The sequence below is a fragment of the Notechis scutatus genome, chromosome 1 (genome assembly GCF_049901735.1).
Source record: "Notechis scutatus isolate UNSWTSFEM ecotype Mainland chromosome 1, rNotScu1.2, whole genome shotgun sequence".
Classification (NCBI taxonomy): Eukaryota; Metazoa; Chordata; class Lepidosauria; order Squamata; family Elapidae; genus Notechis; species Notechis scutatus.
The window spans coordinates 155,182,116-155,199,442 of NC_142009.1; the positions used below are offsets into that span (position 1 = coordinate 155,182,116).

Sequence of the window (17,327 nt, forward strand, 5' to 3'; positions counted from 1 at the left end):
TTGGCTGAAGAAAGTAATGTGGTGGGTTAGAAGAAAATTTGATTTGATTCACATTAAAATTTGGTAATAGGATGATTCTCTAGCATGCATTTAATTATTTTTCACTTACTTTTGAATTAAAAACTATAATTTGATTACAGTTTTTGGAAGATGGGAGCCAAGCCATTTGGGGAACCACATTCAGCTGTACTTTTGAGCTGGACTGCACATTCCAGCAGTGCTGTAGGTCAGTGGTCGCCAACCAGTGGGCCAGGGACCACTGGTGGTCCATGAGAAAATTTTGGTGGTCTGCAGAGAAATGTCCCCCCAAAGCAATTAATCCATGCTGTGTGGGAACACAAGGCTGCACCACCCACATGGCCCGCCCACCGGCTGGCTCCCACCTTTCGGCCGAGCGCAAATCTTACCTTGAGTAGAGCTGGAACTGGAAGGTAAGACCAGTGGTGGGGGAGGGAAATCCGCCCTGGGGTGGCTTGCTGATGTAGGTGGGAAAGTCAATCCCATATTCCAAAGCTGCAGTAGTCACAGGACTGGTCCTTTGGTCATCCCAGAGCAGCTGCTCCTCCACCCGAGTACACCGGCCTGCCATGGATGAGTTCCCCCGGGATGACCGAAGGTCCAGTCCTGTGACTACTGCAGCTCTGGAATATGGGACCGACTTTCCCACCAACATCAGCAAGCCACTGCCAGTCAAAATTCATATTAGTGGTCCGCGGGATTTAAAATTGAGTTTGGTCCCTGAGGTTCAAAAGGTTGGCGACCCCTGATGTAGGTAGTTCTCGGCTTATAACCACCATTGGGACCAGAATTTCTTTTTTTAAGCAAAATGGTTGTTAAGTGAGTCATGTCTGGTTTTGCAAACTTTTTTTGCCACAGTTGTTAAAACGAACCAATCGTGTTGTTATTAGGCAAATCTGGCTTTGCCACACTGACTTTGCTTGTTGGCTGGGAAGGTTATAAGTGGCAATCACATAATCCTGGAACACCACAGCTGTTGTAAATAGATGCCAGTTGCAAATTTTGATCATCCTGACTGTGAGGATGCTTCAATGGCTGTAAGTACATTGTAAGACTAGTCCTAAGTCACTTTTTTCAGTGCTGTTCTACCTTTGAGTGGTCGCTAAACAAACAGTTGTAAGTTGGAGACTGTCTTTAGTGTTGCTCTATAGCAATCACAAGGCAAAATTGGGTATGACTTTAGTTTCATAGTATGTACATCTTAAATGGTTTTGGGTGCCCACATAGTCAAATAATAGTTTGATAACTATTGTTGCTCATCTTTCATTTCAGAAACAATAGAATTTCCATAAAATGTGGTACACAATTTCATAGAAGTCTGAATTCTGTGTAAACAGTGTGGTGTAGTTTGATTTATGTTTGGCAAGCAAATTTCATTGCACTACTGCCACATTAAATTAAATTCAGTTTAATTTGTAACATTTTCATCAAAGAAATGTGTATTTGAAGAATATTACACAGAAGAAAATCTCTGTAAATTTTCTGTGTAGATTTTCTGGGGGAAGGCCTGGTTAGTCCAGATACATGCACGCTGCTGCATACTGTATATACAAGCACTTTCTTCTCCAGTGGCTCAGTAAAACTTTAAACAAGGAGCGAACAAGTACAAAATTATATTTCTAAAACCAAAGTAGCAACAGTCCAGTTTTATTCTTGATGGTCAGCTACTACCAGCTTCATAACATGATAAGAACAACAGTAAGTATAAAATTTCTACATTTATTTTTTTCGTATTCTAGTCACAGCTTCAAAAGTGTGTTATGTCGATTTAAAATATAATATGCACAAGATGAAACTCTTAACAATGAATTTGATTTAAAAACATTTCTCTCTCTGCTCCTTTTTGAGCCAAAATTATGTTTTTGCTGTTCTGTTTCTCATTAGATCCTATTAATTTTAGTGGATCTCCATTTATATCCTGCATTTATTATTAGCTAATACTCCCTCTTGCTCCCCCCCGCGCAACAACCCTGTGAGGTGAGTTGGGCTGAAAGAAGGTAACTGACCCAGGCACACCCAGCTGGCTTTTATGCCTAGAACTCTTGACCTTCTGGTTACTAAGCCAGCACTTTTAACCACTAACATCCAACAGTTACTTTATCGATCAGCATAGTTGATTTTTCTAGTGCAATTTCTAATAGATTACCAAAATAATGGAGAGACGCTTATTCATATTTTGCATTAGAAAATGCAACACAATTCTTTTAATGCTCCTTATATTTTTTTTAAAATCAGTTTTTCTCTTTGGTTTGTTAGAAAAAAGACACTCTGCTAGAGGAAGAGGGTTTTTTTTTTAGGGACAAGCCAAATAACGCAAAACGGGGCCCAAGCTTTTGAATTGTCCCTTAGTCTTCATCAGTACCAGCAAGCCTGCTGAAGAATTCTGAAGAGTTCAAAAGCTTGTTCACTCCTCTGTGCCATTTTAATAGTTCTAATAGTTATTGCTGAATAGTTATTGCTGAACTTTAGTATTTCAAGGTATATAAGCACTCTTGTAGTGTACACATTCTGGTCCCCTTTCAGGGGATTAGTGAATGAGGTGGTAATTTATTCCAAAGTATATATTTAATGAAGGGCTTCTCCACTTTATTTGACATAGTCCTGTCAACCGACTGGAATTTGTCAAAACCATTAAACAAGCACCTCTTCTTGGAAGTGAAAGGAGGGTTACCCTGAACAAACAGGCAACACTACAGACTACTACACCTTAAATGTTCTTTCTGCAAAATCTTAGTAAGCCACATCTTGCTCTGTGTAGATTGTGGCATCTATCCACATCTCTTCCCTCTTTTAATGCAGTAAAATCTTGTTGAGGACACCAGAGAGAAGAGGAAACATGCTTGGTATTATTTGATTGTGAGAGCTTCTGAGTCTAGGCTCAGTCAACTCTGGAGAAAGTAATGTGGTATTCCCCCTCCCTTCAATTGGCCAGCTTTGCAGAGCAATGTCTGATCATTAATAAACAGCAAGCACTCACTTCGCCCTCTGGGCCTCAAATAGTACAGTGTGCAACAAGGGAGTGCTGGCAAGGCAAGAGGATGGAAACAGTAGTATCAGATTACAGTTTCAAAATATAACTGGAGTGTTAGCTGGCTTACGCTATTGACTTGCCGCATAATTGTGTTGCTTATTTGTTGGAAAAGGCTTCCCTTTTCTTCCCAATTAATATGGATGTTGTTATTAAGACATTAGAACTCCTGGCTTGCAGAAATCATGATAGTTACCTAGCAATATTATTATAGTTGTTGTTGTTATTATTGTTATTCTCAGCCCACTCTGAACATGGTAAAAATTTAAGTGGGGTTTCTCTTGACTAAATGAGGTTTTCTTAAAAATTAAATAAGCAAACTAAAAGAGCCATGTACACTTGTAATTTAATTTATGTCCGCACAGTTATGTTTAATTCCTTCTTCTTTGCATTTGAACTCGGGATGCAAGCGTGGTAATGTTCAATACATATAAGGAGAAACAACTAGTAATAACTATTATTAAATTTGCAGATGGTGAGGTGAACCGGTTGCTTTCATGGTGTGGAGACAACAGCTTGGTCCTCAACACCAATAAGACCAAGGAGCTTATAGTGGATTATAGAAGGAACAGATCAGACATCCAGCCCTTGCTTATCAATGGAGACCGAGTGGAGCAAGTGGCCAGTTTTAAGTTTCTGGATGTGACCATAAAAGAGGACCTGACTTGGGGTTCTCACATTGCAGCACTGGTCAAAAGGGCCCAGCAGAGATTATACTACCTGAAACTTCTCAGAAAACAACAACTGAATGAAAAACTGCTGGTGACCTTCTACTGCTGCACCATAGAGAGTATCTTAACTTACTGCACCTGTGTATGGTTTGCCAAATGAACAGTGGCAGATAGGAAAGCACTCAAAGGGTTAATGTCATTGCCCAGAAGATCATGGGTTGCCCTCTCCCCTCTTTGGAAGAGCTTTATAGCTCCCGCTGTCTTAAGAAATTTCAAAACATTCTCAAAGATCCATCTCATCCTGGGAACCCTTTTTTTTGAACTATTACCATCTGGCAGACGGTACAGGATAATAAGAACAAGGACAAATAGGTTGAAAAACAGCTTCTATCCCAGGGCAGTAGCTCTTTTGAATTCTACTGTATAGTACACTGAAGATGGTATTTAATTTAGTTGTACAATGTGCAATGATAATAAACTAAACTACTCTGGGGGGAAAAATCCCACGTGGGTACCAAGTCCAATAAATGAGGATTCAGAAGCAAGGCATTTTAACTGTCTTCAAAGAGATTAGTTCAATTAACACCCCTCTCCCCAATAAATTACATTGATATTTTCATCCTTGATTATTGTATTTAGAATTGGAATCAGCAACATAAGGCCCATGGGCCTCATTCGGCCCTAGCACCATTTGGTAGTCTTTACTGACTTCTAAAAACATATTTTTAAAAAATAAACGTGTCAAATGCCCCAACGTTTTGGCTTCTTGAATGAGATTTGATGAGAATTGGGCCATTTTAGGTTTATTTCCAGTGTGGTGACTCCAAATCAAGACATGATGCCCATCAGCTGAAAATTGTGATCCTTACTTTAGATATAATATCTTTAATTTATTTTGCAATGTGTTCATTTTCCAGCTCCTTAATCTGGATACCCAATTTCAGGTAAACAAAGCTTATTTTGATGGACCAGTTTAAGGCGTGTTTTAAAAGTCCTAGAAGTTGTGGCTTTGATCATGAGTAGAAGTGGGACTGTGTGTGATTGTCCCATAACAGAAGAGAACCTATTTTGGTCTGTTCGTCTCCTTCTGGTGCAACCCTTTGAGAAGAGTTTCAGAGGGTACAAAGGATCTGCAGGGAGAAGAATCCCATCTTCTCCTCTGGTGTCCTGTTAGTGAATTTGAGTCTTCAGTCACTGAGTATTCCTGATTTTTCACAACAGTAAATAACTCTTGATAAGTCTGTAGCTCATATACATTTACTGGCCAGTCCTCAAAAGGCTTCTGAAAGCAATATTTGTGAATTGAATTTCCGCCAGCATGAAGTATTCTTTAGGGATTATAAGCTTGCTCTCGGTCATTGTGTGCGATCTGGCTTCAGTTGGATTAACCTCTGACTCCACCTATCATCCATACTGAAGAAAATGAGGAAAATCAGCTTGTTTTGAAAAATATAAAACAGCAGACTCTCCAATGGGTAGTTTTTGGCAGCATCAAAATCTTTGTAGTGACAATCCTTTGCATAAAGGAAATTCTGCAAGCTTTGGCTCCCTGCCTCTCAGTTTAGCTATTTTGCTAAACTGAAAAAAGGGCTAATTTTGTAATTCAGAAAAACATAAGCTTGATAAATAATGCAGTTTCTGACAGTTCTTAAGAGGGACTTAGGAAGGGATTATATAGAAAATTAAATATTTGACACACTAAAACACTAAAAACATTAAAATGTCTAATTTGAACGTATACTCAATAGTTCACATATAGGGATACCTTTATATGATTGATGCTTGATTACAACCTCAGCAGCCCCATAACACTTAAATCTCTGGGCTTTTTGACTGTTGCAAAAAGTAACAACCTTTGTATCAAATATCCTTCTTTTTACATAGTGCTGAAACTTCCTTGAAGTAATAGCATCAATAGCACTTAGACTGAAATACCACTTTACGGTGCTTTACAGCCCTCTCTAAGCGGTTTACGGAGTCAGCCTATTGCCCCCAACAATTTGGGTCCTCATTTTACCCACCTTGGAAGGATGGAAGTCAACCTGGTCAACCTGGAGCCTGGTGGGATTTGAACTGCCAAACTGCAGGCAGCTGGCTGCAGAAGTAGCTTGTAGTACTGCATTCTAACCACTGCGCCACAGAGACTCCTACCATGCACATGTTCAAATATACATATTTTATTTTCATATTTCTGGACTGCATTACTTTTTCCTACTCTATACTCCCCTATCAAGTTGTCAGGGCAGCTTTTAAAAATCAATGATCTAACAAATTAAAATGTGAGCGACATTAAAGAAGCAATTCAAGTCCAAAAAAGATGAAGAAATCTAGAGAAATTGTAAACTTCTGGCCAAGCAACTGATGCTGAAATATGAGATAAAAGTGAGTATAAATGGAATGAAATATTTTTTTTAAAAAAAAGGTAGAATGGCAGAAATGTTGTTCTCCTTAGTAACAACTTTAGGTTATTGAGCCACTGAAGAGTGTCCAGGTTATTGATTCACTAAATAAGAGTCCTCTATATGATCTCTGGATGGTTTTTAAAAAATGAAGATAGTGATTGCATGTGAGCACTGGACCCTCTTTATATGGGTTACAAACATGACATATGAAAAAGGAGGATAGGACTTTAATCACATAGTTGCAGTCCCTATCTCAGCTTTATGGCAAAATGTACACCATGGACATCCTTGATGAGCTACTGGCATAATATGAATTGGCATTACAATATAGCAGTTACCATAATTGTAATTTGCAATAATTACCCATTTTTAACTCTTCATTATAGTAGTCTAACTTGCATATTATTAGAATATGAGTAACTTAGACCAAAGGGTATTTTGTGTAGGGATATTGCTAACATTGGGGTACTGGAGGCTAAAACATACAATGAACGGTTGCAGGAACTGGGCTTGGTTAGTCTAGTAAAGAGAAGGACCAGGGGAGACATGATAGCGGTCTTCCAATATTTGAGGGGCTGCCAGAGGGAGGAAGGGGTCAAGCTATTTTCTAAAGCGCCTGTAGGTCAGACAAGGAATAATGGATGGAAACTGAACAAGGAGAGATTTAACCTGGAAACAAGGAGAAACTTTCTGACAGTGAGAACAATCAACCAATGGAACAGCTTGCCCTCGGAAGTTGTGGGAGCGCCATCACTTTCAAGGAGAGATTGGACTGCCATTTGTCAGAAATGGTGTAGGGTCTCCCGCTTGGGCAGGGGGTTGGACTAGATGACCTACAAGGTCCCTTCCAACTCTGATTATCTGTTATCTGACATATTCATTAGATAGTCATAAAAGCCATAAAAGCAACGTAGGCTTCCATGGGAAGAATAAGTCAAGAACCCTATACAGAAAGAATAGCCTAGTGCAGGAGAATAGTATTAATCCTGGCCATTTGACAATGGTACCTCCAACCATTGGGAGATGCAAAGTCCCCTTCTAGCCATGACTGCCACCTGCTCTTCAAGTAGGAATTTTGAATCCAGAAGGATCTCCAGATTATTGTATACTGGGTCTGCCTGGAACATTGCAACCCCATACAGCACCAACAATGGAATAATCCTAGAACTGAAACCAGGAAAGCCACTTCTCTTGTCATGGTTCAACAGAAGCTTGTTGCTTCCCATCCAGACCCTCACAGCTTCCAGACATTGGGGAAAGACATCCACAGCATCACTTAATTTGCCAGGGGCAGAGATCTATAATTGGGTACCATCAACATAGTAATGATACATTACCCCATGGCAACATAAAAGTAAACATGTAGCTTGAACACGAGATTATTTATCTATATCCAATCCATAACAACAGCAAAACTCTGATTTAGCATTGCTTCACATTTCCAAGTAGCTGTAAAACAATTGGAAATAGTGGGAAGTCATCTTCAGCCATAAATTGAAGGTATTCATCATACCCTGGTCTTTACCTTGAGTGACTCTGCTTCCACATAAAGGGTTACATTTGGGAATGGTAGTACAATTCCTCTTCATACTCCACCTCACTGGAGTGAATAATCTCGCCCCGCAAAAATGGAAACTGGTTCGGGTTTTGCTGGCAAATGTGTTTCCTGCCTGAAAGTCTACAGATAGCTCCCTTTTCTGTTTATTTTGTCCTCGGATGGCAACTCTGTCGGGGTTTCAAATGGTGGGTTTCTGACTCACCTCACTGTCATCTCAAGATTAGTAATCATGTCCTCTGAGGCAGCTACTGAGAAGGCATATCCAGGAATAAATATTCATTGGGGAGAAATCTACACATGGTCAGATATATGTTAAATGTTGCAGAGTATGCCTTTGGAAATTCATTCTCATTTGGTCTCCGTAGGATACGACTTCAAGCAAACGAAAATTTCAGGGCTTGTCATAGGAGTAGAGAAGAATGGCTTTAGCAAAAAACAAAAAAACTTGGCAAACTCAACTGGTAAGACAGTGCATTGATGGAGTTTTGTACTGGTACAACTAAGGGCCTTGCGAAGGTTGAATTCCCAGATTTTTTTTTTCCCACACACACACACTTCAAAATTTTTATCACAGGTTTAGGTGCATCAGACTCTTAGTAGTAAAGCTGTTAACATGCCAGCTTTCTGTGAAGCCCTTTGTACTGACAGATTCAGTTTATTGTTAGTGCAATCCACAAAATCAATATTGTTTGTGAGCTTAACCTTGTAACTTTTTAATACTAAAAAATGAAGCAAAAACATAAGTTTGTTCCTACTTTCACTGGCTGGGCAGGGATCCTGCTTCTATTTATTTTATTGCTGCTGTTTTTTAATTCCTCAATTGTCTTGCTGCCTGTTATTTGAATAGAATTAATCTTGCTACTAGAACAGGGTCTCCAACCGTGGCAACTTTTAGCCTGGAGGACTTCAATTCCCAGACTGGCTGGGGAATTCTGGGAGTTGAAGTCCACCAAGCTTAAAATTGTCAAGGTTGGAGACCCCTGTACTAGAGCTTGCCTATTATTTTCAATATTATCTGATTAACTCACCACCCCACAAATCCCCTTTAGTTAGGTGGTGGCTTGGAATTGGCATACTTCTCTTTGCTTCCTTTGAGACAATAGTTTTCTACCTCCCAGCTTTCTGGACAGTCTAGTTCAGGGCTATCAAACTTGCGGCCCACAGGCCAAATATGCGCAGGCCATGCCCACGCCCAGGTTCGTGAAGGGGAACAAGTCCCAATATGTCACATGATGCCACTGTGACAATGCGAGTTTGACACCCCTGATCTACTTCAACTCCAGAACTGCTTTCCGCAAACACAAAGGGATCAGACATTTTCAGCTGGTACCAGCCACTTCTGGTGGTTAATTCCATTTTAGGAAGTACAGATAGTCCTCGACTTACAACAGGTCATTTAGTGACCATTCAAAGTTACAACGGCACTTTCAACCTTATGATCATTTTACACATTTACAACCATTGCAGCATCCCCATGGTCACATGGTCAGAATTCAGCCACTTGGGGACTTACTCATATTTACGATGGTTGCAGTATCCCAGGGTCATGCAATCACCTTTTGCAACCTTCTGACAAGCAAAGTCAATGGAGAAAGGAGATTCGCTTAAGTGTTACTAACTTAACAATTGCAGTGATTCACTTAATAACTGTGGCAAAAAAGGCTGTAAAAGGAAGCAAAAGTCACTTAGCAACTGTCTCACCAACAGGAATTTTGGGTTTAACTGTGGCTGTAAGTCAAGGATTACCTGTATGTCCTACGTTGTAGCCAGCTGTCTTCAATGTGAGGGGCCATAAACATAAACATAAAATGAGCTCTGCTGTATTTGTTCAGAATTCTGCATCATCCTAACCAACCGGATGCCTTCAGGAAGCTCACAAATAGAAAAGCAATATGGGTACTCCTCAACTTACGACCATAATTGAGTCAAAAAATTGATGTTGGAAAGCAAGAATGAGATTTTCCCCTATTTTACAATCTTCCTTTGCCACAGCTGTTAAGTTAGTAACATGGTTGTTAAGTGAATTTGGTTTTCCATTGATTTTGCTTGTCAGTTTGCAAAAAGTAACCACATGGCCCTGGATCAGTGCTGATGTCATAAATATGAAGCACTTGCCAGTCATGTGATGCTGCAACGATTGTCAATGTTAAAAATGGCCCTAACTCACTTTTTTCAGTGCCATTGTAACTTCAAACAGTCACTAAGCAAATGGTTGTAAGCAGGGGTGGGATTCTACCAGTTCGCACCTATTCACTAGAACTGGTTGTTAACATTCTAAGCAGTTCGGAGAACTGGTTGTTAGAAGAAATTACTGGCCTAATCCTGTAAGGAAGGCAGGAAGGAAACATTCTGGTGTTGCTTACAGAAATTGCCTCTCCATTAACCCTTATTACATTCTTGGCAGGACTAGACTTCCTGTCTCAGGAACTTCTCTGGAGGTTTTTATCCTTCCTTTGCTGGTACTTTGCTTGTGTGGAGTGACCGTTCAAAGTTACAATGGCACTGAAAAAAGTGACTTATGACCATTTTTCACACTTCCAACTGTTGCAGCATCCCCACAATCATGAGAGGCCAGGCGAGGAGACGCGTGCCTCGATGTGAGTGATATTGAGTTGGCCACGCCCAGCCAGTCACATGACCACCAAGTCATGACCACCAACTAAGCCATGCCCACAGAACCGGTTGTTAAAAAAATTGAATCCCACCCCGGTTGTAAGTCCAGGATTACCTGTGTTCTCCCCCACTTTTGCTCTTTAGCTGCTGGTATTCAAGGCCTTCTGCCCACAATTCGAGACCTAGCAAGAACAGTAATCATCGATGGCCCTACCTCCATGAATTTGTTCTGTCCCCTTTCAAAACTGACTAAAGAGGTCATGACTTTGGACCAGTTAACTCACTCTCAACCCAGCCCACCTCACAAGTTGCTGTTGTGGGGAAAATAGGAAAGATGTTTGCCGCCTTGAGTTACTTGTGAAGTAATAAGGGCAGGATAAAAATATAATAGATGAGAGAACAAGAGAGAGAGAGAGATGCTGTGCTTTCTTGCCTTTATCAGTCTGAATCTCCCCACAGTCAGTATTAAGAGGTGACCTACATTCCCCAGGTACGCCAGATAGAAAATACGATTTGGACAAACTAATTCTACTTTATTTCAAGGCTACATTACTAGAATCTTGTAAGTCTGAAAGTACATAGACCTCCTATTCAGGCTTCTTTACAGCTGAGAAGTCAGGGAAGGTCCCTTCTGAGCCCCTTTCTCTGCCCATTATACAACTGCAGGCTAGGCTCACCTTTATCTGACCATTCCCCAGGCAGCATCTCTCTTTGCCATGTTTCTCACATTGAGAGAAAGAGAAAGCTCTCTTTTTGCTAAGTTTATTTACTATTCATGATTTTATGTACCTCCAACTTGTTTCCTGGTTTCTAACACAGTTCTTTCCTTAAAAATGAAAGAAAGAAATCCAAGGTACTGTAGTGTTTCTTTTATAAGGGAGCTCCTCCAGCTCCTTAATCATGTGACTTTTTCTGTGGGTTTTTTTTTTCTTTTTACATCTTTTTGAGCTCTAATACCTGTTTCCAGTGATGATTAAAATGAGTATTTCTTTTTACAGTCCTATGTTCACTTAACCCGGGTTTAGGTCCCATTTAATTTAATGGGATTTATTTCTACATAGACATATAAAGATCGCAAACAAAGTATTTTGGGGGAGCGAATACTGGTTTTAACACTTATATTATTATTTATTGCCATGTTCCTAGTTGGCTGCAAACTAAAGTCTACTTTAGCTAATGCTCTCGAGGTGTATTGCAAACTGAATAGGTATGCTTTGGTGTTTTGACTGAGATTCAATTGCTTTGTTTATAGAAATTTAAAATTGCTATATTTTTTCATTAGAATTAAGACTGCTTTTTGAAGTAACTATTTGCACTGTCCTTTTTATTCAAGTATCTGAAGATAGCAGTCAAGAAATAACTGGACAAGTTGTTGCTTCTAAACTTATAGGTTCCATAAAGGCCCACTTTAAGGTATTTTTCTCTTTTTTTCCCCAAGTGTACTTTTTTTAAAAAATAGTGAAAAATTATACCTGAGAATTTAATCTGACCGCATTTGATATATTTTAAGCATTTTAATGACCACCGTGCATTTTCAAAATCGCTCGCCAAACTTGATAGGGTGGTTTTGTATCCTTAACTGTATGGAACTTTAATGGGATTAATTCATCAATATAATGTTTTCTGGAATTACTTCCAAATAATGTGGGAAACGCATAAAATCAAGCTAGGAAAACTAGCACATTAGAAAATAATTGTTCAAGATAGAAAAACTGGGCTGTTTAATTGAAATTGACCCAATGTTAGAAGTGAAACTCCCATCAAATTAAAAAAGCCACCCAAACTGTCTTGGATCTCCTGTGAATGTGTTCAGAATCAGAAATCTGAGCTCTACCTGGCACTGTAATAACTTGTTTTCCCTGATTCACAAAAGAGAAAAGGCCTTGCAACAAGGCAAAAGGCCGGAGGAAGGAGTTGGTGTCAAAATTGTTTTCTCTTTTCTGAGAAATAGAAACAGAAAGCAGAAACAGCAACCCAGCTGGCTAATAGTTTTGCTGTTTTTCAGAGGACAAATCCAGAGAAAAACGTTGAGCTAGAAAGGAAGTCCTGCAGAAATGCTACAATAAAAAAAGAAGCAGGAAGTCAGGAGGGCTGAAAAATGTTTGTGCCAGTTCCTGCTCAACCAGTCAAGGAGAAGATGGCAGGAATGTGATGAATGAATCAGAGAAAGCAGTTCATATGGCCTCATAGATATAAAGGCGGGCCTTTAAAAAAAAAAGAAACCAGCAAAATATTCAGCTTCTCCTTCCTGGAGACATCGGAATTAAATTCTGGGCCACGTGGCTCAGATAGGATGGACCAATTTATATTTTACTTTAATTTCCCCAAAATGGGGAGTCTAGAAATATTTGTTTGCAACTTATTCACAGCAAAATTTGGGAAATGCTTAGCACAATTTAATATTTTTTGCTGTATCTGGTAAGATCCTTCAGTAGAATGAATCATTGCTTCCCACATGCCATATCTGAATGTAAAGTAAGGAAGTAATCCAGCTCGGTTGCTTCCTCAAAGTTGCTAAACTATGGCTTAGCATGCTGGGAAAGTCAGGTTATTAACTGCATCTTTTGCTCTTCCTCTGTGGAATATTTCTTGCTCTAATTAGGGTGCCTATCACACCCTCCATTTCAACTGAAATAAGACAAAAATGTATTTAATTGTTGGAAGGTTTTTGGGTTGTTGTTGTTTTTTTTTTGCTTTTCGGTCCTATTTCCTCTCTGTCAAGATTTTGAACCAATAGGGAATTTCTCATGCAATTGTGTTCACAAATGGATCACCTATTCTGAATTTAGCTTCATTGCAAAAGAAACATTTAAAAAAAAAAATCCTTGTGTAAAAGTTTCCATTTAACACAGGGATCGCCAACCTTTTGGACCTTAGGGACCACCAAACTCATAATTTTTAATCCCACGGACCAGAGACCCTGGGAAAATCCCCAAAAAAGTGTGCAGGAAAATTCCCCACCCCATTTTCCTACCGATCGATCATTCTTTATTTGGGATCGCAGGATACTGTCTCCAGCTCCGTTCTCAGGGGGAGAGAAAGAAAGAGACTTTTGGCTTCATGCAAGGAAAGCAGCAGAAGCAGCAGAAGTCTTTCTTTCTCTCCCCCAAACTCTGCCAGAAATGAGTCTTTGTGAGACTTGTTGTGCTGGTGTAGCCTCTTGGAGCAGGATGCCTTGCAGGGTCCCAAAGACTCATTTCTGGCGGAATTTGGGGGAGAGAAAGAAAGACTTTTGCTGTTTTCCTTGCACGCAGCCAAAAGCAGAAGAAGAAAGAAGCAGCCCGATGGCCAGGCAAGGCACGTGGGGCAAGTTCCCCCTTCCACCCTTTCCCCCCTCCCCTCACTATCTTGTGTTCGTAATGCAAGCAACGCAAGCCTTGTGTTCCCATTGGGCCATGTGGGCAGCGTAGCCTTGTGTTCCTGTGCAGCCTGGATTAATTGTTTTGGGGAGTGTTTGGGGGTGACATTTCTCTGTGGACCACCAAAATTTTCTCGTGGATCACCAGTGGTCCCCAGCCTCTACTGGTTGGCGACCACTGGTCTAACATGTTGAAAATCAGCTTTTCATGCAGTTCAATATTTACTTCTTTCTTTCTTTCTCTCTTTACTTCTTTCCATAAATAATTTCGGAGCATTATGAGATTATGCTTCATTTCTTTTTCTACAGTACAGTCCTTTATTATAAATGTGCTATGACTTTACATTTGTTCTTTATTTTTACCAAATTTCATTTAAAGTTTTTAATGGTTCTGCATCATGGAGCAGTACTTCTCAGGTTCCTTCTTCATTTTCATTTTTCACCACCACCACCCCATGTGTATCTCATATTAACCCTGTAACATTCGGAAGGGATCTTAACAGCTGGCTGTTACAATCTCATCTGGGCTTGGAATCTAAGGAGGATCAGACCTGGCTAGTTCTTGAATAGGAGATTTCCAGGATTCCAGGAATATACATTGGGAAGTTAAAAAAAATTAAATTAATTTTTAATTAAATTTTTTTTTAATTAAATTAAAAAATTAAAAAAAAAATTTCTTGCCAAGAAAACTACTGTACATTGACCGTAGTAATCACTCTGAAGACATGCCATAGAGAGAGGAAGGAACAGTCGCCCTGTGTGACAATAGGAATAACACAAACTTAGATGAAAGAACTCTGAACAAACTTAAGTGAAGTGACAGCTTTTAAAATCAGGATATGGTTACAGAATAGGAAACAGAAGTTCTGCTGTTCAAAGAAAAAAGAAGTGGAGAAATCCCTTAAGAGTTTTTGAGATTTGGGGAAGTTCTTTGGATACCTGCCATTGAAAAGGAATTTAAAGGAATATTTTGGCTAAAAGATAATTAGGCATGCTTTGACTAATTTCCCAAAAGGGCCTTTTACAGAGGGGACAATTCAGAGGAGTATTAATTAAGATTTCCCTGCTCAGTTTGTTTTCTGGATACCTCCGTATCTTATTTCTGTATAATTCTATAAGCAACATTTGAAGTTGCAGTTACTGTAATTGTCTTTATATCAGGAAGCAAAGCGTTTTTAAAATTCTATTTTGTCTCAGTTGCGATAAAGGAATAATTTTCAGCATGGTATCTTTTTATTTTAATAAAAAACAGATCGTTGAAAGCAAACAGCCTTGTAAATTAGAAGTGGATGATTCCCTTCCATCAAAACTTCCAAGAGAAAGAAATGAAAGGAGAGAGGGAGGGGGGAAGAGGAGGAGGAGGAATATAATAACTCTTAACTACCAAGTACTGCACTTTTTATGTCCTATTTAAAAACCAGCTCAATGAAAAATTAGGGCAAAGCTGCCATTATAAAGTTACCTGCATTGGATGTCCATTCATAGGGATTAAAGTATCTAATTCAACGACTATGTAGATTATTGTTTAGTTTTGTACAGCAATTATTTATCTAATAATGAAGCAATCTCTGCATAACCTATTAAATGTGAAAAATCAGAGAATGGCTAAGGTGAACTCACAGAAAACTATCTCCAGTCTATCCAGCTGTTCCATGCTGTAGCTCTGTGAAAATGCTTCATGGGGATTTGCGGCTGTTGTATGAGGGGATTCTGTAAGGAAAGCTGGTGGTCCCCAGCATTTCAAAGGTGACTTTTTTGTAAGAGAATTTGGGAGTGAGAAGTCACTCCCTTAACCTTCCACCGGAATATATATTCACTGTCACTCCCAATATTATGTGGTGGTGTGAAGTTTGTTCTGTACCATTGTCAAGAAATGCCACCAAGCGTTTAAATTCATATCAGAATGTTTTAAAAATTTCATCCCAGCATGCCCATTTTTCACCCCAAATACAAAATAACAAGGATCGGGATCCTTTCTTAGCATCTGTGTGCTTTGTTTTTTTTGCTGGCAGTACACCCATTTGAAGCCAAAGGAAGAAGTGTGCCATTGGGGGAAGGGAACATCTCTTACTATTAGAACAAGGAAGGAAGGAATAAATCATACATTAGAGGCCACTGTTAAATCTGCCACATTTTGATTCACCATAAAGGCAGGAAAGAAGTGAGGCTTTTTTTTAAAGGCACATTCCATGACATCATTGGCTAAAAGCAGTTTTCAGATTGTTTTTGCATCAATCCTCCAGATTTCTTTTTGTTAAATGGGAAAGATGTATTCTAACTATGCTTGTGATAAAGTATGTTCTCATAAAGTCAGTAAACCTAATAGTGTTGCAGTTTTCTTATTCTTAATATAGTCCACAGCAACCTTTTTCTTCCTATACAGAATTTGTCTGAAGATTTATAGTTTTTGCTGTTTTGTGAATTAATTGTAGTAGAATTTGAAAAGCAGTTTGCTAATTGCATCTGAAGCAGTGGACATGAGCCCACTGCTGTATGGCATAATAATGTATGGCATACTAAATTTGTTGGTTGTTCGGGTGCCACAGTGCCCTTTGTTTCTCCTAATTAGAAAATACTTAGGGATATATATATATGCTCTTCTGAGAATAAAAGGCCACAGTAATGATTTTTCGCACATTAAATTTTTAATCATGATATAGTTGCTATAGTTTGAACTTGTAATTCCTCATTTGACTTCCCTGACCAAGGAACTGTATATAAGCCAGTTAACTCCACGAGGTGGTACATATACCATTATAAATATGTATGTCTTTAGTTCAAGGTGTTACAAGAGAAGACTTTATAGTATTTTTGATACAGTGTTCTTAACTGCATATGTATCTTCCAAAGATGTCATTCCTTTATTTAAAACATCTGCCTTTGATATCTGAGTTATATCTGAGTATTTCTTCTCTCCATGTTTCTGCCTCAGGAAAGATTAAACAAACCAACAAGAACAATTGCAAATAAACCCACTTCCCTCCTCAGGTTGTACATTAGCATATATAGGAGTAGATTGGCATATTCAGGGATTCAGATTCAATTATTCAATTTTGGAATTACTGATATTTAATGAAATAAGTAAAGCCATGTGATCTTTGTGTACTCTTGTTGAATACTGACATAAAAGGCAAAAAGATGCATACATAGGAATGTGATGTCCACAAAGAATGAAGTTGGTTGTATGTAATGGCCAGAAACCATCCAGGTTTCTCTCCAAATTCTGTATAGAATCTTGCACCACAGCTGCATTTTTACTTTCTGACCTATACATACTTTAGCCAAAGTTTAGATGCAAAGTACTTACGCAACATTTCCCCCCCTCTTCCCAAATAAGTTATGTCTCCTTTTTATGTCTCACTAAAGGTTTTCTTGAGTTGCATCCTCAGGGCTCTTACCCATCTCCAACCAGGCATTATATTATGCTGGTTCTGATGCTGGTTCTGATGCCCATAGAGTGACAAACACTTTTTTCCCACCTCACAGGCTATTTTTCGGGCTCTGCTTCCCTCTCCGCTTCCCCTCCCCAATAGATGTCTTCCCTCTCCTGCTATTGACTTCTTTCCCCCAAAAAACTGTCCTTGGGTATTAGGAGAACAGACATTGGAATCAGACTTTGTGTGCATTTAAAATGGGGAAATAGATGCCTTCTCTTCCTGTATCATCTCTCCTCAGGTGG

At 39.2% G+C, this 17,327-nt stretch overlaps 1 protein-coding gene across 7 annotated transcripts in view; it reads left to right on the top strand.

Moving 5' to 3' along the window:
- Nucleotides 1–17,327, top strand: part of SERTAD2 (SERTA domain containing 2) — a 156,041-nt gene that overhangs the window by 124,689 nt on the left and 14,025 nt on the right. Inside the window, exon 1 of one of the 7 annotated variants that reach the window (XM_087949123.1) lies at nucleotides 1,697–1,716. The exons of the other annotated variants lie outside the window; for them this stretch is intronic. The gene's annotated coding sequence lies outside the window, so the exon portion shown is untranslated. Of the gene's footprint in view, nucleotides 1–1,696; nucleotides 1,717–17,327 lie in introns of those variants that run through there. 7 annotated transcript variants of the gene reach the window in all.